General features: G+C 39.6%; 1 long non-coding RNA gene across 1 annotated transcript in view; it reads left to right on the top strand.

Moving 5' to 3' along the window:
• The first annotated feature begins 2,305 nt into the window (after positions 1–2,305).
• LOC110361449 (uncharacterized) overlaps positions 2,306–27,425 on the top strand; it is a 34,388-nt gene continuing 9,268 nt past the window's right edge. The window contains exons 1-2 of the long non-coding RNA XR_002418080.2: positions 2,306–2,427; positions 16,768–16,940. This is a non-coding gene — a long non-coding RNA (uncharacterized LOC110361449). The remainder of the gene's footprint in view (positions 2,428–16,767; positions 16,941–27,425) is intronic.

The raw sequence follows: 27,425 nt of genomic DNA, 5'->3' as shown, positions 1-27,425 counted from the left end.
CTTGAAATTGCCCTATCAAGGGTGACATCCCTTGACAGAGACCACAGCTGCTTGGCTTACCCACCTTCTAGTTCCAGACTATCAGTTCCATTATCCCTGCATCTGGGCAGCCAGGTTACAACATTCTCACCTTCACAAAGACCAAAGTATTTTTGCATATTTCTCAGCTCACTTGTAGATAAGGATTGAGTGGTCACTTCCTCTCCTCCATGTGTCGATGAGGATGTCTCTTGTGTTGGTGATGCCCATTGGCCATCATCTGCAGCATGAGCAGTCCTTCTTGTGACTCTTACAACCGGCAACCGATGCTGACATGGGCTCACCATCTCTTGATTTATTTCCAGAGTCTAAATGACTGTCACCAGCATTGGCATAATTACAGTGGCTGCTCCGGTGTTCCCCACACCCCGTTTCCCTGGGAAGGGTTAATTGGCTAATTAACCAATTCAAGGGCTATATTAACCCTTGAATGACATTCACTCATCCAGTGCTTGCCTTTTCCACATTTTGGACAATCTTTGAAGTCTGGCATGCATACTTCTTGCAATCTTTCTTTACATGACCCAGTGCTCCACAATGAAAACATCTCTATTTCAGTTTTACTCCCATTACTTGTAATTGTGCTGCTAAAGTGGCAGCTAGTGAGTTAGTATAATGTTCAGTTGGCCCTATGTTTCGACACGCTCTCACCATGTCCACTAAATTGCACCTCTCTCTATTCCTAACACCCTGTAATGCCCGCCAACAATCAGCATTACATTCTCAAAAGCCAATTGTCACAAGCTGCGTCGTTATCAATTTGTCACTTCAAAACAGTTTGCAAGTGGTCTAAAAACTGCTCATAAGGTTCCTGTGGTCCCTGCAAGATTTTTGGAAAAGACGTATTAGCATCTCTCCCAGCCTCCAGTAACTTCTAAATCGCTTTTGTTGCTAGTTTTGCTATTATACCATATATGTCTCTGGGATATGCAACTTGATTCTTCAGCAAAGCATGAGCACCTTCCCCAGCTAAATCACTGTAACCAATCCCTCTTCGACAGCATGCATGTCTCTATAGTACAGTTCTCCTGAAAATCAGATAGCCATACAGTATATTGAGTAGTGGTTAAAACCTTTTTCAACAAAGAATGCCAGTCATGCCGAGTAAGTATGTAGAAGGAGATAAATGCTTCTAAAAAAATTTATAACAAATGATGAAATAACTCCATTTTCTTCAGCTAATGTCCCTTATTCCTTTCCAACATAATACAACAGCTGTCGAAAGCCCGGAGTTTGCTGTTCACGATAGATCACAGGGCATGCCGTAACCACTTTCCAGCCTCCTGCTTTCAGAGCCTCTTCTCTGCATTTATCCCACGTGGTTAAATTAGTGTGCACTTTCAGTTGCAAAGTATCATCTGGGGGGGAACAAACTAGGCTCTCGCTTCAGGTCCATCAGGCCAGGATCAAGGGGCTTGTTGAGCAACTTCCACAAACCATCTTCTGTCAAAAGCATTCACTGTAGAGTACGAGCAGGGGCTTTGTTATAAGCCAGCCCTTTCTCTGCTACTGCATCCATGGTTATTGCATTTTTGTCCGATACGTTTACAGGATGCCCCTCCTTCCCTGGCAAGGGAGGAGCAGAAGTTTCATAGTCAGCTGCTACACGCGCAGCTACTTCCTTCTGAGCCACTTTTAAAGTAGTCATAATTTTCCCCCAAGTAGGTAAATGTTCACAAGCAGCATTATCTCCAGTCGCTGCCTGTTCATATAATTCTCGTCCAACTTTGTGCCACGCCTCCAACTGAAATGTACCAGTCGTAGGAAAGTCTGGCACATGATCATCAGTCCGTTCTAATAAAGTCACTAATCTGACTCCTGATATGTCCTGATTTTGCCCTCGTAACAAATGTTGAAAGATATCTAAGCTTTGCTTTGGCTCAAGGGCTAACTTCCTTCCCATGGTTCTCAATCGCTCACCTTTCCTTGGTGATGCATGTGCACTGTGATTCCTGTTTTCTGGTTCTGTTTCCCAGTTCTACATCTTGGTTCGACTGGGCTTCACTACTGGTATAGCTGCTTCCTTTACAGATGCACTGAAAGTCCCTGTTTGGGCACCATTCATAGCAAATGAGGCACAGACTCTCAGTAAGGTGTAATGAGAGACATTTATTATGAACTCAGGCTTGCATTTATACTTGCCAGAGTGCTTGCTCAAGCATTTGCTGATTTGCTTAGTTAGTCATTACATAAGCGATGTGTTTTGTGTTCCCACCAAAGTTACTGCCAAAAATGCTTTTTTATCCATCAAACATTATTCTTCTGTCCTTGATGTATCTTGTAACATCCAGTTCCAGTGCTTGTTTCTCACACTCGCCGACCCTCGTAGTTTCTTACAGGCTTGATCTCAGTATACTGCCACACTGGTCTGCAGAACAGGCTGAAAAGGTAAGGCAATTTTGTTTATCCCAGTGGCCTGTTGTCCTTGGTGGCTGCCTTGAGTTAGCCCTGTCTCTGTTTGATTAAGGCTGTGAATTTTTTGAATGTCAGAAGCTGCCAGAATTAGGTTTAGCTTGTATATGCAGTTTGAGACAGACTTCTGTTACATCTGCCTTGTTTCTGCAAAACCCATGCCTGAGGCAACATATAGAAAAGACAACGTTCAATACATTTTTTCTACTCACTATCAAAAGTTCAGGCTATAGACCTCAGGGTGAGTTTTGCAAATAGTAAAGCCCTGCCTTTAAGGGAATTATTATGGGCTTTTCTATGAGATTCCTTGCAACAGAATCCAGCCACTTCACAAATAATAAAAAAATCTTAAAGCACTTGTGAGGTGAGTACTATCTTGCTGATAATCCACAAAGCTCTGTAGCACTTCTGGAAGCTCTTAGTCAATTGCACAAACTCTCTGTCACCAGAGCGAACTGACTAATCGATTCAGTATTAGGATGCCTTGCTTGCTACAGAAGGTAAGCAAAGTATATGACCAGGGAATGAACAAAGTGTTTTGCCTTTGAGTTCACAGATGTATTTTGGCTGTAAAGGCATAGTGAAATTCAGGGCACAAGCGGTCCAACCTGGTACAGAGATTCCCACTAGTATGAACTAGTTCCAGGTCTAGCTGCATCAATGCAGGACTGAGCAGCCCAGGAGCAACATCATAACAAAGTGGCTGCTGCTCCAAGATCCAAGAGGTGCATGTCAACTCATTGACATCTGTCAAAGCTCATGTGTATCAGAGGTGGAACTGTGCAACACTAGGTAGGGCCAGGGACTTGGACACACAGATTTGTCTGCTCTCTGTCCCTCAGGCCTAACATTCTCTTCTCTGTTTCTTCAAGTATATTTATCCAAGTTGCATTCCTAAACCACCATTTGTTTTTTGTCATACTCTTGCTCTCTTCAACAACCTAGTACCCGTCTTCCCTACTCAGGCTGGTCTCCATCCCAGCCAAGAAATTCTGTAAGAAATTCTGAACACCGGGTGTTGTTCCTGCCTCTGTTTCACCCAGATGGCTGCAAGCCAACATCCTTCTCTTTGCTTAAAATGAAGCTTTGACTGCAGGCCACAATGTATTTTTATGTTTTCTCCTGGTTATGTGTTACAGTATTACCCATCCTACATTCCAGCAAGAAAGTCTCACTGGGAGCAAGCATCTCCATTATGTAAAGGTGTCACCACACAGTGACCATAGGAAAAGAAATTTCCTGTGGATCGTCATAAATATACATGTGCTGTTAAAAAAAAAAAAAAACTCACTAATCTTTATGATATTATAATACAAGTTACTATTCTAAAATAAAGTAAAATAAGGAGAAACACAAACAGCAGATTCACAGAATCAAATAAAGCACAATTGGGAGGCATCTTGAGAGATCATCTCATCCTTTGGAATCCCTACAACACATGCCTGTAAAAAATACTTGTCTCTTTTCACAGTCCCTCTCTCAGTACTTTGCTTCCCATCTGCCCCAATATCCAGCTAAAATCTTTCTTGCTCTGATTTAAGCTCTTTACTTTTTATCCTCCCCACTTTGCACAGATGGCAAAGTGTTTGATTTTAGTGTTTGATTTTATGCAGCCTTTTACTCAGCTGCAGATTATTATTGTGCACCACATCAGTCTTCCTCAGGCCAAAGAACACAAGATCCTCTGATCATTGATCTTCCTTGTCATATTTTAAAATTTTCCATGTACTCTCCATGCTGTCTCCAATTGCTCATCTTTTTTAAGGGCCATACCTAAGCCCAGGACAGACTGCAGCTGAGCTCTACCAAAGGCAGGGTGAACAGAGAAATTATTGTTCTATTATACACCAAACATCCTATTGTTGCCGTGGGCAACAGTGAGTAGGAGTACTCAGTGGCTGAACACCCTCCCACGACTGAGAACAGTATTTGGCACCTAAGCAGAGTTGACAGAGATCAGTAAGGTTGTATGTGGCAGTATTCTGACATCAGGCCTGTGAGAAACTACAAGAGTCAACTGCATGGGAACAAGCGTTGGTGGAAAAATACAAGAAGCAAGGATTGTATACTGATTGATACATCAAGGACAGCAGAATTGATACAGGATTGATATATCAAGGACAGGGGGGTAACTTGTGATAGGCCAAAAAATGCTTTTATGGTAGCAGCTTTAGTGGGAATGCAAAATATATATATTGCTTATGTAATGACTAATGTAGCAAATCAGCAAATGCTTCAGGAAGCATCTTAGCAAGTATAAATGCAAGCCTGAATTTTTAATAAATGTCTCTCTTCAGACCTTAAAGAGAGTCTGTGCCTCATTCGCTACAGTTGTAGAAAGTGGCCATGGGTGAGTACAGAAAGGAAAACACCAGCTGACTCCAAATAAATGAGCAGCTGAGGTGAGGGAAGGCAATACGACATGCAAATGAAGAACTGGAAAACTGCAAAGAACCTGTGAACACTTTATAAGCTCTTTAACTTAAAGGAGATTCTTCCAATAGTGCCCAGACCTCCGGCCTGGGCCCTCTTCAGCTTCCCAGAACTTCAGGCTGTGTAGCTAACAACCCTGTGCTGCAGAGCTGCATTGTATCTGTAACATCTGTGTGTGCAGGTACTGGCTGCCATAGTGGAGAGCTGCTCAAATGTCCATATTTGTCACCCATTACTATTCTCACATGTACTCATCTTGGAATGCTGTTTCCCTTTCTCACAACATTATTTTTTGTTTTGTTTTACTGAAGTTTATCTTGTAGTCCAATGTTCTCAAATTTTCTTTTTGAAGGACTGCTGCCTTATCGTGTTCCATCATATTTTATTAGTGATAACATTTATCTACCTTGCCCTTGTTCCTTCTGAGTGCCATCCTAATTATTTTATTTGCTAAAATAATTTTGATTTTTATACCCATCCTCCAGCTTACTCACTGTCCTTCCCACTTTCATTTCATTGTAAATTAAGCAAACTAATACATCATTTATGCATCTCACTCACATTCTTTCTTTAGCATCAGAGCTTGTAACTGGAACACTTCCAGACAGTATTTAGGACCAATTTTATTAGTTGTTTATTTGGGCCTTGTTTTGCTTCCTCTAGAAGCTAAGGCTGAGGCAGGCATCCTTTCAGCAACAACATTTTTAAGCATTTTTTTGTAATTCTAACCCAAATGACTAGATCTTGTTAGTTATATCAAATGGCATAGCTACTAAATATGTGCCTGTTTCTCAACCTTTTCTGAATTTGTTAGTCACTTGAAATACTATTTCAAATATTTGCCATTAAGAAAAACAATAACATTCATAGGTAAACTGCTTTTCATTCCTTCCTCTAATAATTAAACTATATTTAAGTAAGAATTTTGTTAAATATAACAAGCTCCCCAAGGTGGTGTCATGACCCCAAGCCTGACAGTGTTCAAGAAGCAATTGGACAACACCCTCAGACACACTGTGTGAACTGTGGGGTTGTCATATGCAGGGACAGGAGCTGAATTTGATGATCCTTGTGAGTCTCTTCTGACTCAGGACATTCTATGATTCTATGATTCAAAAGATATTAAAATCAAATGGTAAAAATATATACGCCAGGGTTAAGTCAAAGCTATTTACTGTGAAATCAATTTTTTTTCCCATTTGTATTTCCAATCCGAAACAACAATATTGCTTGTTCTTAAACAGTGCCAGAAAACTCACTTTTCAATGCTCCTTCTCTGAATAAAATACACCATCTGCAGCCTCAGGGCTGTGGACAAATGGACACACGTGTGCATACATGTAATTTCAAGTCCCCCTACTGGGTCATTTGCTTCAGCATAAGCACAGACATCAGCATTTGCCAAGGTAGGATATGAGAAATTAATCCTATAATTTTCCCTTTTCTCTATGGTGATCTGAAGGTGTCCAGCCTCAGAAAACACAGACTTTTTTTTTGATGTCAAAGCGGCCAGATCAATTGCTGTCAAAACATCCTTATTCTCCCCAGATTTCCCCCAAACTACTGGTTTCCACAGCTCCTTCGATGTGTACAGTTTCAAAGATTCCTCTTAGTATTTGACATAAAACGTAGTTTAAGGCTGAAAGGAAGGTCTGCTTTCTGAAGATGGTGATCCTGCGAGAGCTAAGAGACCTCACTCTGCAGCTGCCATGTTTGCACTGTATCGGTGCCATGTTCACTGCCTGCTAGACCTCATCAGAGCAGCATCAGCCACAGTGAAAAAGCATTCCTCTAAAACGTACAGTTGCTAGTTACCATAGTAACGCAGAGCTGCCAAGTGAAATTACCAAAGATCTGCAGCTCAAATTACTTCACCAACCCTGACTGTAATTAATATTCTAGATGTTTTAAGCAAATGCTAAAGCTTTTGCTAAATAAAGAGCTAGCAGGGCATTCTCAAATAGATTGACAAAGTAGTCTCTGGTTTTAAAGCCAAACCAAATTACTTTATAACCACAGGGAACTGATTACAAATACTTTCCGAATCACTAACTCCCATTTGATAAAGCATATTCAGCTACAGCCTCTGTCTAGCTCATAAAATACGCAGCAAGTATACCTTCAATTTTCTGTGACATTCCTAGTGGACAGCTTCTTGAGCCTTATTCTACACGGAGACTACTCTGACCTGAAGAGAAAAAGGTGTTCTCATAACTACCCAAATTGTATAATACAGATGTCTCTGTTTCAAGAGGACAGCAAGTCTAGAAGTTTGACGATAGTGGCAGTCAACCTCCTTCATACCTCTGTTTATACATCTATTTATAAAAGAAGCTTGTTTCCCAAATAATGCGGAAACTTTTTGAAATTTTGCTGTTAAAGAACAACTCCTCAGCAGAACAGAAGGCCAGCATTAAGTTCGTTTACCTTCATTTTTGGGGCCTGTCTTGTTCGCTCCTAATTTACTATGGCATTGGGATACATCCTACACTGTAAAAGAAATAGTGGTATTTGAAGTAGGTGTAAAAAAAAAAATAAAAAGAATCCTACAGACTTAATAATCTTCTGGCACTTGGCAGTTCCCCTATAGAGCAATTTGTGTTGTTCAACACATGACACAGTAAAGAACAGCTGATCTTACTACCTGATTTTACTAAGCTGCAGTTCTAGAATAAGAAAATCTATATAGCCTTCTCTAGACCAGTTGGACAACTCACCTCCGTATCTTTTAAAAAAATGCTATATATACACAAAGGTAAAAGATTCTAATAGTCATGGTACATGAGTGGCTCTGTTGCGCTGACTCTGTATAAAGACCAGTGTGGCAAACAGCATCTGTAACCCTCTGCTGATTCACAGAAAGCAACAGGATCTCAACACCTTCCAAGATTAGGACACACTTAAGGGCGCCTCCTTTAACAGTTTTGTCTTAGAGAAATAGTGATAAACTTGTAAAGAGAAGCAGTAAAAATACTATTGGTCTGATCCATGCAATGCAAGTTCCAAGTCCACAGGCAAAAGCAATTTGCCTCATCTCTTCAATTTCTTCAGGAAAGTTTCTTTCTAAAAATATAACACTTGATTTCCTCAAACTGACCTTACTTCTTGTTTCTCCATTCTCTCATATGATGCTGTTGAACTACATTATCTTTCACTGGTTTTTGAAAACTCAAAACAATTCTCATCATAGAAGTCTCTCTCTTTACTGTTGCCATTAATAGAATCACTACATTCAGAAATATGTAAATTTTCTGGAAAATATAATTCAGTTCTGTTTTCTTAAATTTACTTGCATAGAATAAAGCTCAATTATTACTAGCCAGTCCACTCTAGACTACCTTCTTCAGTTTGGTTAAGAAATTATATTGAAAGATTGTTGTTTCTGCCTTTGAGCTGTTGTGAAGGGTCTTACCAAGCCAACCTTTATTTTGCCTGAACTTTCTCACTTAAACCTTTTAAAAAATAAATTTTAAAAGACACTTTAAAAGTACCTTTATTGTCAGTGATGTTGTAAGTACATGGTTATAATTTTTTTTTCTTTTTTTTTTTTTTTTTTTTTTTTAATTCGTAACAAAGAGAGCATCAAAAGAAATTTTTTGAAAAGGCTGTTTGGAGCGAGTTGCATTCATTTCACCGATGTCTGACTCAGGAAGTGAAGAACAAATTCCCTACACCGAGTTGGTTCTCCTCTATCTGTCATAAAATCATAGCTGCAAGTCCATAAATAAATGTGACATGCTGTAGTGGCATTGCTGCAATGTCATTCATTATAAAACTGCTGCAGGCATATCCTTTTTACCTGCCCCTTTCTTCAGTATTTTTATTCCTGATAATAAGCATAATGAAAATCTTCAAAGCTAGCTTTGTCTCTATATGTATTAATTTAGTGTGCTCTAAAAACACTAAGCTAACAACTGTAGAGAGATAGATCGTTTCTTTTAAGGAGAAAGGGAATGGCTCAAGCAGAAATCATTCAAACAGCATAAAAAGAATCTGGTGCGTTGCTTTCTTTATTTTCTATGATTGTCACCATAGTTATCAGTGAAAAAGTTTCATAATGAAAGCAAATTATAAGCAGGGTCCCCAGCATTGGGCACAGGTGACTATATTTTCAAATAAATCCCAAAAAGGATTTGAAAAAGAGGTTAAAAACAAAGACAAGGAAATTTGTAGATGATACTAAACTATTCAGGGTAGTCCAATTTAAAGCTAGTTGACTGGGTAATAAAATGCTAAGTGAAATTCAGTGCCAGTGTCCTGGAAAATGACAAATACCCAGTGGTGGGCTCCAAATCACAGCATCTAGGTGAAAGAGAACTTGGTGTCATTGTTCTCTGAAAATGTCAGCACCATGTTCATTTGTGCTTATAAAGGTAAGCAGGATGCAAAAGGATAAGTACCTAAGCAATATTGAGAAAGGAATAGAGGATAAATCAGAAAATATCATTATATCACATTATATAACTCTGCCATTCCCATGTTTTGAGCATAGTATGTGGGCCTAAAGCATGTAGTGGAAGTACAAAAGACAGAGGATTTGGTAACAGGCATGATCAGAAGTGACAACAGCTTTATGTTTTCATATGAGGTTAATCCATTTAGACCAGGACCCTTCAGTCTGAAAAACTGGAAGAGAAGGCAAGGGGAAGCTGAGCAGGAGACAGCTGCTTACTGTTTCTCACAGTGCAAGCACATCATAAATTACAGAATCAGAGAATGTTAGGGGTTGGAAGGGACCTTGAAAGATCATCTAGTCCAATCCCCCCGCTGGAGCAGGAGCACCTAGATGAGGCTACACAGGAAGGTGTCCAGGCAGGTTTTGAATGTCTCCAGAGAAGGAGACTCCACAACTTCCCTGGGCAGCCTGTCCCAGTTTTCTTTCACCCTCACCGTGAAGAAGTTTCTTCTCAAATTTAAGTGGAACCTCTTGTGTTCCGGTTTGTACCCATTGCCCCTTGTCTTACCATTGGTTGTCACCTAGAAGAGCTTGGCTCCATCCTCATGACACTCATTCTTTATATATGTATAAACGTTAATGAGATCATCCCTCAGTCTCCTCTTCTTCAGGCTGAAGAGACCCAGCTCCCTCAGCCTTTCCTCATAAGGGAGATGCTCCACTCCCTTAATCATCTTCGTTGCCCTGTGCTGGACTCTCTCCAGCAGTTCCCTGTCCTTCTTGAACTGAGGGCCCAGAACTGGACACAATATTCCAGACGTGACCTCACCAGGGCAGAGTAGAGGGGAAGGAGAACCTCTCTCGACCTACTAACCACCTCCCTTCTAATACACCCCAGGATGCCACTGGCCTTCGTGGCCACAAGGGCACAGTGCTGGCTCATGGTCATCCTGCTGTCCACCAGGACCCCCAGGTACCTTTCCCCTACACTGCTCTCTAACAGGTCGTTCCCCAACTTATACTGGAACCTGGGTTTGTTCTTACCCAGATGCAAGACCCTACATTTGCCCGTGTTATATTTCATTAAATTTTAATTAATTAATTAATTTAAATTAAATTATTAAATTAAATTACCTTAAAACAAGTAAAAGGAACATAGCACACAGCTAAACTTGGGAATTAATCATCCCCGAATACCAAGCAGTCAGAGTTGAAGTGGGATTAGAAAAATCAACAGCAGACAAAGTCAAGGGTGGCTATTAAACACAATAAAGAGGATTCAACCTCCAGTTCAGGAAGTTCCTTAATCACTGATTGCCAGATACTCCTTACTTCAGTACTACATACTTTCCATATTTTTATATATTTTTCTAGGTTAACTGCTAATGGACCCTGTCTGAGATGAGTTACAGGATGGTCTTTGTTTTGACACAGTTCTGACTATGCCCCTGTATTTTTGTCCAGTATAATCTAAAATGTGCTGGGTATAGGGCTGGAGCTGACACAGATCCAGTCACAGTATCAATTATATATAAGCAATTTCAGACATAAGGAAATCCTTAGGAGCAGCAAGAAGCCTATCCCTGCATTTCTATGACTGTGGACTCTAGCTGTCAATACATCAACACTGAACTTAGAAGTTATTCTGGTCACCTCTAGCCTTCAGATTTTCTCAATAATATCCCTTGATATTTATTCTTCATAGTTCTAGAAAATCAGGTTGACCATTACCATTTTGGATGGTCAGCATTCCCCCTCAAGAGTAACCTACTGACCTACTGAGCTTTCCTGCCAGTTTAACCTCAAATCAAGAAAAACCATTTGCTAGTAGAATAATTCTTTCAATGTGACCTAGTTGCTAGTTACAGCAAGATTCATCTAACACAATGTTTTGTTTAAAAGCTGTTTTTCTGCTGTTACTGTTCAATAGCTTGGGCATTTTTTCCTTCCTTCCTTCCTTCCTTCCTTCCTTCCTTCCTTCCTTCCTTCCTTCCTTCCTTCCTTCCTACCTTCCTTCCTTCCTTCCTTCCTTCCTTCCTTCCTTCCTTCCTCCCTTCCTTCCTCCCTCCCTCCCTCCCTCCCTCCCTCCCTTCCTTCCTTCCTTCCTTCCTTCCTTCCTTCCTTCCTTCCTTCCTTCCTTCCTTCCTTCCTTCCTTCTGTCCTCCCTCCCTCCATCCCTCCCTCCCTCCCTCCATCCCTCCCTCCCTCCCTCCCTTTACACACTTGTGGAATAAAGTCAGTTCGGGTGTCTTCTCTTTGAGTAAAATGTTTGCTTCTATCCAAACTGACAAAAGATTTGAATATACCCCCTTCCTGGTTAGAGTAATTTTTCTCCTTTGATGCATACAAACTCTTAAGGATTAATTACTCCAGTACAATCAAACCGTGACTGATAGACATCAGATGTTGCAGAGTATCATTTTATTGAACCCCTAATGTTAGCACAATTTTATTTGCAGCTTCAACACATAGCATATATGTCACCTTCATTCATCCTGTAACTGAGTGCCAGCTGCAGAGAAAGGCAGTCAAAGAGCCACCACACCCTGCATGAGCAGATGTAACCTGCTATTAGGAGAGAGACCCACGACAACGCCAGAGCCTCAAACTACTTGTAGAACTGCTACTCGCTGTCATTGATGGTAATGCAGCAACCCACTTTTTCACAGTGTCTGTTCACAGAAAAACATTTGTCTGAGTTGACAACAGCTTTTCTTAGAGAATGATATTGCTATTGCAGGACAGGCAATAATTCCCACACAAATACAACTGACAGGCTTTTTTTCCCATGAAGCCCCAGTTTGTGCCAATAATACACAAAATATTAAGGAATCCACACAGCATGAACTTGTAATGAAACTGTTTGTAGAATTTCATGCCAGTTATTTTTTCTTTCTAGGAAGAATTTATCCAGTGACACAGTAGGAACTCACTGATTAGCATTACACTGCACAACACAACACAACACAACATGGGCTTGCAGGGCAGGAAGATTGTCTTAGTATAAGCAGGCCATATTCAGAGACGTGAAAATTTATGGCTGGGCCCAAAAATTGAACGTTATTTCCTCTCACTCAAACGATGGCTCATTATAGGTATTATGAGAAGGAGAAGATAAGAAGGATATTGTAAAGACAGGTGGGCTTAAATATTCTGAACTCCATACAGTTAGAAAATGGAGTGTGATGCAGAATTTTGTTTTCTGCTTTTACAGAGTCTGTTGCTAGGCTTGCATCCTTCATGAGGCTATGAGGATGAGCCTGTGCACCTTCCCCAGTCATCTTTTGACCATAGTGGAAATCCATTCTGTACAACTTGTTAAGAAACAGGACTCTAGCATAAAGCCTTCACTCCTGTGCTCCAGTGCAATGTCTACTGCAAAGAAAATGAAATCTGTTGACTACAGCTACACCTTCTCTCTTTGCCACTCACTTCTACTTGTAATCTTCTTCCTTGTTTTCTTTATTTCCCTTGGCTAGAAAGCTAATTGGATAACACATAGAACCAGTTTTACATATAAATTTAACATGCAGAAGGGGCAAGAAATTGAAAGCTTCAGCTTTCACAGCAATTGTAATTTAAAATTGCAGGTGTTGAGTCCAAGATGTAATAGTGGAAAGCTACATTGCATGCAGGGTAAGTTATGAAAATGAACTTTTTATTAACATTGCAAATTACATTAGGGTCAAAATTATATGCATAGGCCAATAAAACTAGTTCCACTATGAAGAGTTTCAGAAAAAGTCCTCCTTTATGCTGGTTCCAGCAGCAAGACAGACAGTTACTAGCAGTATATCATCTGAAATATCCATTTGCTGATCATAAGCCTGAGGGAACTAGGTTGTTACCTAGCAACTATGAAGAGCAGTCTTTTTTTTAAATAAATTAACCCCCTCAATGAGTGTCAAATGCATAACTGGTCTGTGGGATTTGCAGGTTCTTGCTGGTCTGAGCAAAACTGCCTCTGACTGCATCAGAATGAAAGACGTTGGTTTTTCTTTTCCATTTCAAATGGCCTACACTTTGCCTTTGAAGTCAGAAAATTATTACACATCTCCCTTCATAACCAACATCTCCCATAAAGATGAATCTGTCACATTACATTGTGCTGCGTTGCAAAGAGACTCAGCTCAGAAGAGACATTTCTGTGACTAAAGTTTCTACACAGCCCAGATTTGGCTGAGATGTCCCAGGTTCCCATACAAGGAAACTACTGTGTATCCTTTAAGCTTATTTCTGCATTAACCAGTGCAAAACTTAAATGTGGTACCAACTTAATGCTGCCACAGGGGATTCTCAAAGATCCTGCTTGCATGATACACCTTTCAGTTTGTTCTAAAAATGACACAGGTTGAAGTTGTTTCTTGACAAGTATGAGTTGAGAAATGGTTATAATTTTCTGAAAAAATGGATGTGAATAAAAGGCAAGTACTTGGGCAGCCAGCACATCCAATGAGCCATGAACTCCAGTCAGACCCTAGAAACTAAAGGGTTTGTTATGCAAATGACAATATGTTTGAAATAAATTCTCAAATTGCAGTCTCTAAGTGCCAGCAGACAGTAACAAACTTACCACGTTTGTTTCCTAGAAGTGTATTTACCATGGATAGAACACCTGAGATCAGTACTGATGACAGACAACAAAAGCAATTGCTCTCATACAACGACATATATCTGGAGCAAGTCCACTGAAATCAGAGTGAGATCCTAGAGGTCACAAGCTTTGGACAAGTCACCATTTTCAAGGTCTGTAGTTAGAGTCTTTTAGTGGGCAAATATAGGGGTACCATTGTCTAGAGTCAAATAACTTTATTCTGTCCTGACCTCAGCACCTGATTCAGTGGGAGCCAAGCATGCCACGTAAACTCATGCAATGCTTAATGGAGGCAGCAGCAAAGCTCAAAAAAGCAGAACTAGATTCAGGGTGTGAAGGGCACTCAGGATGTGGTGAACAGTAAAGGCAGCTCCTCACATGGCCAAGAGTGGCAGATGTAGAAAACTGTGTAAAGGTAAACTAAACTGCAATTTTTCATAAATTGCACTTTCTTTATACCCTCTTGCTAGACAAAAACTCTCATGTACAACCTAGCCCCTAGCTAGACATTTTACAGAAAAAGATTCTGAACTTCTTGGTGACACGTGAAACATCGAGGTCAGAGGAATTACGTTTGTGTTAATTGTAGTGAAAAACAATTGCTCAGGATGCGATAATCTCTTTTATCTGCAGTTTAGTATTTGTCACTCTTTAGCTATTCTGACCTATAGTGTTATCTCACAATGCCCTTTTTTGACAATAATTAACTCTACTGTCTCAACACTTTCACCAATAGCCATTTTCTCTTTGATAGCTTCGCTCTCAGTGATGTCTTTTCTGACCTTATTTTGCTATTCCCTGTCTGTATTTATTAACCTTACTTGGATTTGTTGCAAGTGTGCTGACACAGCACTAATTCTGGTTTCAGCTGATTAGCTTTGAGCAGGAGTTACACCTGAATCCTCTTAATGTCAAAAAGAAAATCTAATTCTCCTGTCTCTGCAGCCTGAGTCCTTAAACCTTGGGATAATGTAGAAACCTGTGAAGCACATGCATTCCTACAGGCAGCATTAAAGAAAAATGTGATAAGTAATTAGGTTTCATGATTTATATGTCTGTTTCTTCTAGAACCTAGTTGCTTCAAAAGTACTAATGTTTGATTAATGTGGTCTTCCTTTTGATATCTCAGCTGAAAATACTAAGTCCTCAGTGAACAGATGGTGAATTAAATTGATTGATAAGAGGAAAGAAGTTAAAGAGCTTTGAACAAGAAAAAGGCAGGCACAAAATTGAAACGGTATTTTCATTCCTTAAAGGGGAAATACACAACATATCTCACACACCAAGGGAACACACCCTCTTAAATATTCCATTTCTTCATTTGTAGCTGTCTACATATTTATTTTTTAATATTTTTAACACTATGTAACTAAGCACTGAAAGATCCATCTCTTGCAGAGAATCATGTTCTTATCAGTGCTGCAAAGACAGCATGCTTCTTCTGCAGCAGTGCCTGTTCAGTCTGATAAATACTGTTTCATCCTGGGAAATATGTTTTGGTGAGGGTACGCATCACTGTAAACACACCTAGACCATAGAGTCCAGAGAAGAAGGAACTAGCTGGAGAGGTGGAGGAGAGTATATCAGTGTCCCTTCAGTGGATGGGGAAGGGTGATTCCTTCTTATCATGAAGATTACTGTAGTAGCTTGATAGAGTTCCTGTAGAGACTTCGCATCCATCACCACCACTGCAGGGATACAGTTGAAAAGACAGGTCAACTACTGAAAATGTTCTGCTTCTGCTGAGTTTCCATTGCTTCTGTCACTAACATCTGGAGTGTCTAAGGCTCATTGTAAGGCTACTGCATTTTGGTTTTATAGCATCCCATATCTCCCATGCAACATGCTACATTTTACTGATGCATCAATAAATCCAGCAGCAGATGTCTGTGTGCATATCATCTGTGAAGTTATGCCTGGCTGTGGTAGCACTTCAATATATTGTGTTTCCTACTGCCAGTCCACTTTAAAACACTTAGTTCTTTCCTTTCCACTGCTAGCCTTTCTTCTCCAATTCCCATTGTTTAAAATGAAACCAATGAACTGGAATTTTAGATACGTTTACACACAGAAAAAGCAAGCAGATGTATAGAACATCTTTAATTCGTCCTTGTATTATTCTGGGCCTGTTCTTAGAAGATTAAAGAAAACTATTAAGCACATACAGACGTGTGCAGTTTATGTTTTGTGTATCTTCTTTTTCAAAGTGAAACTTCAGTGGAGGAGATGCCAAGAATACAATTTACATCAAATAAAACAAGAGTACCACATCACAAGTGGACTTGTAAACAAGCACAGAGAAAACTACCAAACTCCAGAGGTTAACCTGAAAAAGAAAGGGGGGGCGGGGGGGCAGGATGAGGTGGGGCGGGGTGGGGAGTAACGGGCTTTATTACAGAGATTGATATGTCTACAGCAAATACTTATATTTTGGTGTGATCCAGATATCCATCCCCACAATACTTGAAGGAAGATATTATTCAACCATGATCATTGCATTACTAACATCATATTGTGGGTCAAAAGTTTACTTACGCTACTCTGTTGTTTTCCTTTCATTCCTACTGACCAAATGCAGGGCAGCTGCCCACTAAGAAACACTAAGTTCAGGAACTTGAGTGGGATAGGGGTTATATGAATAGAGTCTTCACAAAATAAAAGTGGTGCAGATCCTTATTAAACATAGCTGCACCTATGTCAGGCATTCATGTACCTCACCCTTGTTATGGCTCTAATCATAGCCTTAGGAGAAATAGGTTGGGTGATACAGCTGGGAGTGCCTATAACAAAACATATTAAAATATCTCAAGATGTGGTAACTTAGACCCGATTTTCAGAGGTACTGAGCTTCAGAACTAAAGCAGCTGGCTAGTAATTTTTCAATCCCTTCTAGGTGTATGCTTCACCACTGTCACCCATGAAGAGCTAAAAAAGCATGTGTGCTTTGACTCAGTGGAATGCAATGTCAGTTGCAAAAAGAAGCAGAAATTCATTATTAATGTAAGCTAAAGCTCAAGCGCACTCCAATTTCCCCGCTGTGAGAACTGGAGGGTGCGTGTTCTGCGGGTAAGAAAAACATATGTGCCTCTATGAAGTGTGCAAAGTATATGCGTGTGTGCTCCAGTTCTCTGGATACTGGCAAAACTGAAGATCAGATCAGAATATAGGTGAAGATCAAAGGTGAATTAAAGTGCTCGCAAATATACAGAATTTAAAAGATGGCTGGGCCTCCTATACCAAATGGAAAAAGACACGGAAAGAGACAGAGGTAACAAAAGACACCATTACAAATATTTCTTATCCAGTTCCCCTGGTGCTAGCAACACAGGTGGCAACACAAGCAGCTACTTACGTTATTTTAAAGTTGCTTAATGCCTGCTGGACATAAAGTTCCATATTTTATCACGTTACTGGCCACACTGTAACATGGTGTCACTTCAAATACTGACAATACATGGTAACAGACATTTCAAGGTGTTAAATACTCTCTAATTCTATCTCAACTAAATTGATATTTTAGCACACAGCATATATTTGTTTTACTACGCATAATTCAGACTTTAGACGGAACAGTACTGCTTAATAATCTTCTTGTTAAATGTATAGCGATCTCTTTGAAAAGAAGGCATTCAAAAGGCTTCTGCAGTCATTGGGAGATGGCTCAGTGTCCTCAGTATCCTCTCTAAAGCTATTTTTCTTTGGGGGAAGGAAGGGAGGGAAGGGAGGAAAGGGAAGGAGGGAAGGAAGGGAGGAAGGGATTGATATGAAACTCAAATTGGCTTCATCCACAGACCTGTGAGTAACAAAACCATTGCCATACACCCAGCTTATTTAGCAGAGACAGCTCAAAATAGGCTCACCTAGGCTGTCATATTTATAGAATGAAGTGGCTGACTTGTAGTCAAATCGCCTACAGTGGGAAAGGTATTCACAAGACTACCTGCACCCACAGCTTGTCGGTGTCCATTTGCTGTTCTGCTTCCTCGTGGGTTTCCTAAAATGATCTCTTGTCCTGGTTGCAGCTCAGGCTTTTACCTCCTCTGGAGCCTGAACCAAACTGTACTGGTTTGGCTAGGGGGTGCTTGAGTGCATCTGCAACAAGTCCCCAGCATCGGCCACAGGTCCTCCAGCACAGGTTGGCATGCCTTGGTCACAGCACCGTCTGTGTGCAGTCATAGAGGAGGTAGAGGATGTCACCTTCTGTGCAACAGGCTAATTGCTAAAGGAGTTCTGCAGGAAGCAGGAGGTTTGTCTTTGTGGCACCCTAGAGTACAAGGGAAATCCTGACGGTTCTCTCTGGGTTTTGCCTGTGGCTTTACAAAAGTTCTGATGCCACCTACAGGTGAAATTCCCTCTGACAACCATCTACCTCATTCTCTCCACTTGCCACATGGTCTTGCCCATGGCCTTTTATTTGCCCTGGCACTTGCCAGACTTCACAGAGATGCCTTAAGTGAGTGACATGGCAACACAAAAAAATCAAAACAAACACCCAAGCTCCTTTTCCTATGGTAATTTTTACCATGTCAGTGAATTAAATTGTCTTATGAAGGCCTAAATAGCCAACAAGCTATAACATTAGCTAAACCCCTTTCATGCAGTTGTATTTTAAATACTGGTGGCTGGCTATAAGGCTAAAGGCTAAACTGTCCTGCATAGGTGCCCAGGAAACTTACTGTCTGCTGTCCCTGCTGGAAGTGTGACACTACACAGCCAGGAACACGCATCTAAGAGACAACAAGAGAATGAGCAAATTACAAGGAGACTTGGCTTGCAATTCAATGCTGTTTGAAACAGGTCATTGTTTATTTTTGCTACCGTACTGCTGCTTCTATGAAGAAAAAGTTAAAGTGTTCTTCCTTACAATTCACAAAACTTTCCAATTTTTTCCTTCCTGACTTGTTAAATACTCATTTCACTTCTTCATACAGGGTCTTAACCAACAACAAAAGCATAATAGATTACCAGTGACAGAAGTAGACGGTTTATGGTAATGCAGTGATATTCCTGGTCTTTTTTCCTAATTTCTGCTTCCAAAATAGAAATGTTGATAGAATGGAATATCCATGTGTCCAACCACCGTCACGTTCTCAAAGCAACATTTTTCCCATATATTTTACCTTTAATCTGAAGAACTGGTTAAATAGTAGCTTTTTCATAAGTCTTCATCAGTTTTCACCTTCAAAACCAAACTCAAAAGTGAAATGAAAGAGTACTTATAAACATGCTATTTCAAATCTGATCAGTTTAATATAGGTTTTAATAAATGCTTCCTGTGCTCATCACAATTTTGCAATTAAACTGAAGGAAAACATCAATTTTGTACTGATATTGCACTGATGATAGGACCGTACCCAGTATATACATGTTTAACTCATCTATTATTACATTACTTAATGAGGAAAAAGGAAATGAAGTAGTCTCCTTCTCCCTGGGTGATCAATTAGACTTCCCTATTCTTTTTTCCCTCCACTCCTCATTATCAAGATTAAAATGAAATTACATGGATCAGTTCCTATTTCCATCTGGAATCAGGGATCTCTGTTACATCAAATTATTGAACTAAAATGAAAGACTTACATTAAGAAATAAAGCCATAGCACTGTAAAAAAACTATTTGGTTTAAAACATGCATTTCAGGGGAAATATCTGTAAGCTTATTTAAATACTTACGAGTTGATAGTCAAATAGCAGGAGGACCGAAGACTGCAGTGAAAAAGTTATAATGCTGTTCTGCCTTTCTAAGTATTCATCAGAATGGTTATTTGATCTCATATTAGTACAAAGTTTATTTCATTTGTTACACTTTAGACTCAAATTCTATAAAGATTAAAGAAGTTGATGGGAACACTAGTCATCTAGTGCACATACAACTAGGAAAGGTGTGATAATTCTTTTTTGTTACAAGTTCAAGTATCTTGTGCTTGAAACATCCACTCAGACACCAGCATCTAGCATTCATACGAAAAATCAGCTTCAAGATATGGCAAGAGGTTACCTGGCAACAGCTCTTTTATTTTGAATGGCATTTTTGGGGCAGAGAGTGAGTAAGGGAAGAGCTGAAAAGGAAATTCAGCTCAGAGGCCTCCGCTGTGCTAGATTCTGTGTCACTGCAGGACTGTGATTCTGCGCGGTGTGGATGCAGATCCCACGTGGGACCGTGTTTTGCAGCTCTGTTAATACATGCAATCACGCTCAGCTCCCCTTTCCCTTTTTGTCTAATTCAGGCTGTGTAGTTTCTTCTTTGACCCAGCCAAACAAACCTTATTAAGAGACACAAATAAACTCAGTTTATTTTGATTCCAGTCACATGGGGAAGAGCTGTGATGTCTGGCTCTAGAGAGGAGTGCTTTCTCTTGGGAATACATGCCAGGACAGTCATACTGAAAAAGAGGATCCTCATGCAGACCAGGGTTTAGCTTGATTTTCGCAGATTGCACAGCAGTCCACCTACTCAACCCTCCCCAAAGCTGCTAAAATTTTCAGCTCTGCTCATATGGAGGAAGTGGTTCATTGAATTTTAGGATTATAGGTAGCAAATACACGTTCAAAACGTTCTTTCTCAGAATACTTGAGACCTGTGTCCCCATGACCCTCAGCTTAGGATACTTTCATTACCTTTTTAGTTTTCTGAGTGCTTTGATCTGACTCAGTTATAAATTAGTTTATCTTAAAAAAGAAAAAAAAAAGAAAAAAGAAAAGAGAAAGAAAAAGCCCAAAAGAAAGGAAAAGGTGGAGAAGTCTGAGGAAAACAAAATACACCAATTTAGCAATACACTGAGAAGGCAAGAGTTGAGCTTGAAGGCATGTTAATACGCCAACAGTACCACGGAAAAAAAAATAATAGAATATCAGATATTTTATTATTCTATCATATGTCTGAACTATCTACAACTCCAATGTGTTTCTCTACAAAAGCAGTAGTAGCTTAGGAAAAAAAATTGTGACTGACTGAAAAACTCTTATTAGGAAAAGCAAATCAACTCTTGCAAAATTCCTAGATGTTTTAACAGTGACAGATCAAGACAAGTAAGTCCTGACTCTGCGACTTACAATACCACCTTGTGAAGACTGTAATTTTTCCTCCCCACTGTGCTGCCATTCTCTTCCATCTGTTCCCTCTAGGTAGAAAATAAATGAAACTACTTGTTTCTTAAGTCAATTGAATCATTATACAACAGTTTCCTCTATATCCCATTGGGTTAATATATTAGAACAGAGTGATTTTCAAACGGTATTTCTAACTTTTGATCTTTTGACTGAGCATGTCCTTGCCATGAAATCCAACCTATCTTACTACCTCTGGTTTAGTTTTGTTTTTTAAAGTAAACACAGCATGCATGAAAAGTGCTGAGGAGACAAGTGCCTGATGTGTTAGCTACCATATTAAAAGGGGTCCTGCTTTACTTTGTGGGATCCTTTGATATCCCAGAAAACACATTATTGGGGAAAAATATAAAAGAATATTTTCACACTTCTCTGTTCATGAATATTGGTTGCAACATAGAAATACTTAGATCCATTTTGATGATTTTGTTTTGAGGCAAAATTGGGGCGGGGGAGGGGGGAGAGGGAAATAAAAGGATGAGATAAAAGCAAAGGGTGATATCAACACTGAGACTGAGGGAATGACCTTACTATGAATTGTGTCTTCTAAGCCTGCTTTTAATCTTACACTTTTTCTTTAGTTTTCTTCTCTTGCTTTCGTTTACAGCATTGTAAGTGATAACAAAAATGGGAAATAGTAAAAAATACCAGCTGCATGCAGCTGACAGCCTTTTAATACCATTATCATTTGAGCCTTCTCTGAAATATAGTAAAATCTCAACTACACCCATGTTCCCAATGTTTTAGATTTTAAAAGGAAAGGATCAGACGTATGCCAGGGTTAGAAAGCAATTTTCTGTCTGAGTTGATAAAATAAGGATTCATGCAACTATAATAAGAGTTGTTAATTTATTTAAGCCATAACTTTATGAATGACTGCCATACTACTAGCCGAGAGGTTTGGTGTTTTTCAGCCTAATGTTTGAAACAAATAAGAAAAAATGGCATTCAGTTTTTCTATGCAAAAAAGTGTTTAAGGTCTGAAATCTGGTACTGCCCCTCAGAATGACTGCAACCTTTCCTATCATAGTATTATCTGGAAACTGCACAAGTAAAATATTTATTCAACTATTAGTAGAGATATTGTTAAGCAAATGATTCGGGACAGCAACCTGTCAGCCCAGCCTGAAATTCTCTCTCTCTAACAGCGGCTCATTGATAGCTGATTTCTGAGAGCAGCCTTTCAACTAGTGGTATATGAACGTGCTAGTAAATCAATCTGGAAAATGTTTTACTAGTGTGCTTTACAAAATGTCAAAGGCTACAGAAGTAAAGCTTTTCATAAAAGGCAAGATACACAACAGCTGTTTCCCACTTTGTCTACTATAACTGTCACTCTGTCTGGAATAAAATTCAATTGATTTTACATCATTTGTACTTGATAAATCCATGCAGGCTCTGTCTTATTACTCTATTATCCAAATGCTTTTAAATGGAAACATACAGTTTGTTCCCATATCTTCCCAAGAGTCAGTATCAGGTATGACTATGGGACTGCTCTGCAAATCTTCGTGTTACCCTTTCTGCTTGCCTTTTTTTAAAGATAAGTATCACAGTTGCCTTTCTCTTACTCTTCCTTTTTCTTTGAAGAGATCTTTAAAATAATTGCTGAGGTTTACATAATGCTGACTGGAATACACATAACTTATGTCTGTACTCTTTCAAGGTGCTTCCATTCTGTTGCCAGTTATTTAGCCCTTAGTTAAAACTATGTCTTTTTCAGGCAGCAATCATAAATAAACTCTAATTGCTTTTCTGTGAGGAGAGAAGCAAAATAGATAGCTGAATGCTTCAACCTTTTCTGCTTCCTCCATTATTTCCTTTCCCCTTTGTTACACTGCTGAACTATTTTCCTTTGTAGGCCCCCTACATGAGTTTACTTTACACATTTTTTCAGCCCCTGCAACACACTGAAACTCAATATGTGCCTTAGTCTCCCTAATTTACTGTTGCATGCTCATGTTAATCCTTCAAATTTGTGTGCCACATGGTTGTATTGGTTTAATAACAGTACAATCCAGGCACTTCATCTTCAAAGAAATAATTCATTTTAAGCTGAGTTCAGTCCATGCCATTCTGCACTGAAGCACAGGCTTTAGCAGCAGAAGCTTACACATGCTAGCAGAACGGTGTCCCCGTCAGCAGCTGTCACACCAGGGCTGCAGCCGGACCGCTTTTCCCAGAACTCACACACTGCTTTGCCTCCAGCAATGTGTCACCTCCCTGCCTGCATGTTTGCCTAAGTGGTCTTTACCAGGGACAGGTTAGGAAGCACACAAGTTGTTCATCCAGCAGTTTTGACAGGTGAAACTAGCATCTTGGGAGAGGTTGATGGCCAGCAACCTTCTTCACCAACACCAACAGGCCTAGTTTGTGTCTATTCCCTATTACCAATAGGAAAACACACTCCAGAGAAATTTTACACCAGTACAAAATTAAGGTGTAAGCCATCTGTGATTTCCAGTCACAAATGGTATCCCCCAAACTACATCAGTCAAGTACAATGTTTGTTTTCACCTTACTTTCCGGAGGAACTGCCATTAAATATCTAACAGTCATCACGAGTATCACTTGACTGTAAACACAGATAAAGTAATGGTGTTTTCCAATCTGCTGTATTTTGGCAGAACTGAACGTATATCTAAGTGCTGACATAGACTTATTCATTGCTCTGTTGTTTTCAAGACAAACGTGTAAATGCTTTAGGGAAACAGAGAAAAAAAGGGGTGGTACTGAAGTCAAGTAGTTCAGTTGCCAATAGTAAATACCATTTTCAGATGACAGTGAACCACTCTGCTAGAAAATAAGGTAAAATGAAAATGAACTTTTGTTTCCATTTAATTTCCCATCTCAAACACTGAAAAATATATTAAAGTACTGTAGAGTTAAGTATAACCTGATTTTGAGCATTGTGTATCATTTTTCCTCATGTATCAAGAGAATTTGAAGATCTTGCGCATATCTAGATTCGTAAGCCCTGGCACATACGTCTGGTTAGGCATATCCTACAAACCAGTTATTTCTGTATATTTTATTTAGAAAGATCCTGCTATGTTCTGCGGATTTTTGAAAACACTAGAGTATTAGATTGTCCATTTGCAGGTTTTTAATTTTTGTAAGACAAATTTTAGAAAGACAAGTTATATTTATTTCACGAATTGCTAAACCAATTTTGTGATAGTGTTAAAAATGTGATTTTATAGGGGCTAAATTTTATGACTGTCATGGTTTAACTCCAGCTGGCAACTAAGCCCCACACAGCCACTCACTCTTTCCCCCACAGTGGGACAGGGGAGAGAACTGGAACGGTAAAAGTGAGAAAACTCACGTGCTCAGATAAAGACAATTTAATAGGTTGTCATGGTTTAACCTGAACTAGCAATACAACCATGATAGCTGCTCACACATCCCCTCCTGCCCACCCCCACCTCCCAGTAGGGTAGAGAATCAAAAAAGAAGGGAGAAACTTGGATTGAAATAAACACAGTTTAATAAAATAACAAAATACTAATACACTGCTAGTAAAAATAAATATAAAATACAAATAGAAGATAAAATAAAAGATACTCAGTGTAATTCCTCATGAAGTCTGTCCACACACAGACAGTCCCAGGAAGCAGTACCCTGGTCCCAAGAGCTGATCCCAAAAAGAGAAGGAAAATAAAAAAGGTGGGAGGGAAAAGAAAAAAAAAAAAGGAAAAAGGCAGAAAAGCCCAGAGGCCTCTGCAAAATGGCAAAAAGCCGAACTAAACACCCTGAACCAAAACTCCCCCAGTTCCAGCAAAAAAGAGTGAAGAAAAGAAAAAAGACATGCAAGAGAAAGTGCTCAAGAGCCAGAGCAAGAGTGAGAGCACACGAGAGAGAGAGACTGGACGATCCCCCCGCTCCTTAAATATGAAGCATGATGCCAATGGAATAGAATACTCTTATTTATCAGTCTGGATGTCAGTCAAGCTCTGCTCCATTCATGCCCCCCTTCCTTGATGGCTCACACCTGTGGGCAGAGTGATCAGAGTGTCCTTGGCTCTCAGACCAGAGCAATTGAAAACATCAGATCTGTCCAGGGGTGTTATCTTGTGTTCTCAAACTAAGTCCAAATGATGACTGTGGTAGCTACGAAAAAGAAAGGTTTCTAACTGCACAAAGGAAGTTAACGCATTTTCAGTCAAAGCAGCACATAGGTAAAGCAAAAACTGCACACACAAAGCAAAACAAGAGATCCATTCACTCCTTCCCATGGCCAAGCAGGTGCTCAGCCATCTCCAGGACAGCCGGGCTCTATCATCACATGTAACAGTTACTTGGTGAGACAAACACCATCACTGTCTATTTACCCCCTTCCTTCTTCTTCCTTTAGCTTTATATGGTGAGAATTATGTCACCTGGAATGGAATATACCTTTGGTCAGTTGGGGTCAGCTGTCCCAGTTGTGTCCTCTCACAATTTTTGTGCATCTCCCACCTACACCCTGGTGCAGATGCAGAAACATCCTCAATGTTATTCTCATACTAAATCCAAAACGCAGCATTATACCAGCTGTTTGAAAGAAAATTAACCAGGACAATGACATAGTGTACTGACTGAAATATAAGCTAGAAAGCTATTGCCAAATTCCTTGGCCATAAATTTCCAAAACACATTTTAGCAAAGCATTAAAAATAGCAAGTGTTTTCATCCAGTGAAATACATAATCTCTCAAATAACTAACCTACCTTTTTGTTTCTCATTACATTTCAATGAACAATGTTACTTCAATGAGCTTTAAGTTCTCTTTTTTATAAGAGAAAGTTGACATTTTAGGAAACAGTAAACCTTAATGAGAAGCATCTAGCAGTCTTGTGGAGTTAGCATCTAAACCTGGTGAGACTGTCCTGAGAAAAGATCACTACATGGTAGGACATTGCTTAGCTGGCATATGAGATTTCAATTATCATGTTAAATTGGTTGCAGCTAGAATATAATCTTGATTGCAGGCACTCTTTTAAAATTTTTTTATGCATTTTTACCTGTAACTGAGTTTCTGCCTTTCCAATTGAGAACCCAACCCTTTACTTCACTAACAGAAAGTTGTACCCTTTGCTTTCATAGACAAAATTAATACATCCAAAACAGTGTTGTAAACATATTCACTGAGCATCTGTCACTCAAGGCAAGTTTGGGAATACAGCTGGCACAGCCTGTTTCTTGCTGTGGTCCCTGGGCCTCTTTGAAGACTGGCATGCCTTCACACTTTGGTCTGTAGTTATACACCTAACCAGTCCTACCTGATCATCTTAGAAAATTATATTATTTTTCATCATGATTGTTTCCATTCTATTAAATGGCAAGTTAAAAGTCCTTAAAACTTCGAACCATCTAAGTAGTGTTAAAGAGATGCAGATTACAACGTTATTATATTGTTCTTTCCAGAGGAACCATTTTTCTGAATTGTCATATTTCCAGCAAAGAAAAGGATCGTCTAGTCTAAAACAAGACTTATCTATTTATATAATCTAGCTTGACCTGCAAAAAATTGACTGTTTCATCTTCCTCTTTATTCATATGGTAAATGAAGGAAAGAAATGGCACTCCTTAGAATAGGTGAGTGGTTACTACCGTCTTTATGGTTCTTGTTTGTTCTTTTTTTTCTCTGACAAATGTTAGCTTTGGGAACCAAAGTTCCTGACTTACATCATTAATGAATCAAAGATGCCCATGCTTGACTCTGAGCACTGACACAAGCAGTGTAAATGCAGACATCTCAGTTCCATAAAGAGGCCCTGCCCTCCTGTATTCCCTCATTCCCCTATCTTTCCAGCATAAGAGCCCTTCCTACAATTCACTAACATCTTCAATCCTACCAAAGCTTTATAACTAATATAATATAAGAAGTATTCACTATACATACATTTTATTAACTCCCAACTTGAGTTTCAGTTTTCCCAAGCGACCATACATGGCACACCAATAGTAAAGATGGCATGCATTTAGGTGTTCTTTTTCTAAACTTGTCTTCCCTACCTAAAGGTTGCCATCAGTTCAAGACTCCTAGTAGCCCATAAGATGTGACAGTTTCCGTCTGCAAGAAAATATGTTATACTATTTGGGTAATTTATTTATGCTAATGAACATTTGTATAAATTCGTCGCTTTGGACTCTGAATTGTAATCAGGGGCCTCTCAGGTCAGGACTGCTTACAAAGGTAACACTGTCATCTACCCATCCTATACTGGTTGCATAGATATCTGACAGCTGAATCTCCTAAACTGTGGCAGCGATTATGGTTACTTTAAAATCTTGTGCTATGAACAACGGTGATTCAAGATCTGGCTGTTGAGAAACTAAGATGTCTGCATAGCAGGGAGGAATGGAGCGTGTAATCAGCCATCCCAAGTTACACTTGCATTGTTTGCCAGTCTGATCCTGCAGTCTTAGATTCAAAAGCATGCTTAGAAAGAGTATTAG

The sequence above is a fragment of the Columba livia genome, chromosome Z, assembly GCF_036013475.1.
Source record: "Columba livia isolate bColLiv1 breed racing homer chromosome Z, bColLiv1.pat.W.v2, whole genome shotgun sequence".
Lineage (NCBI taxonomy): Eukaryota > Metazoa > Chordata > Aves > Columbiformes > Columbidae > Columba > Columba livia.
This window is presented reverse-complemented; position numbering and strand designations above follow the sequence as displayed.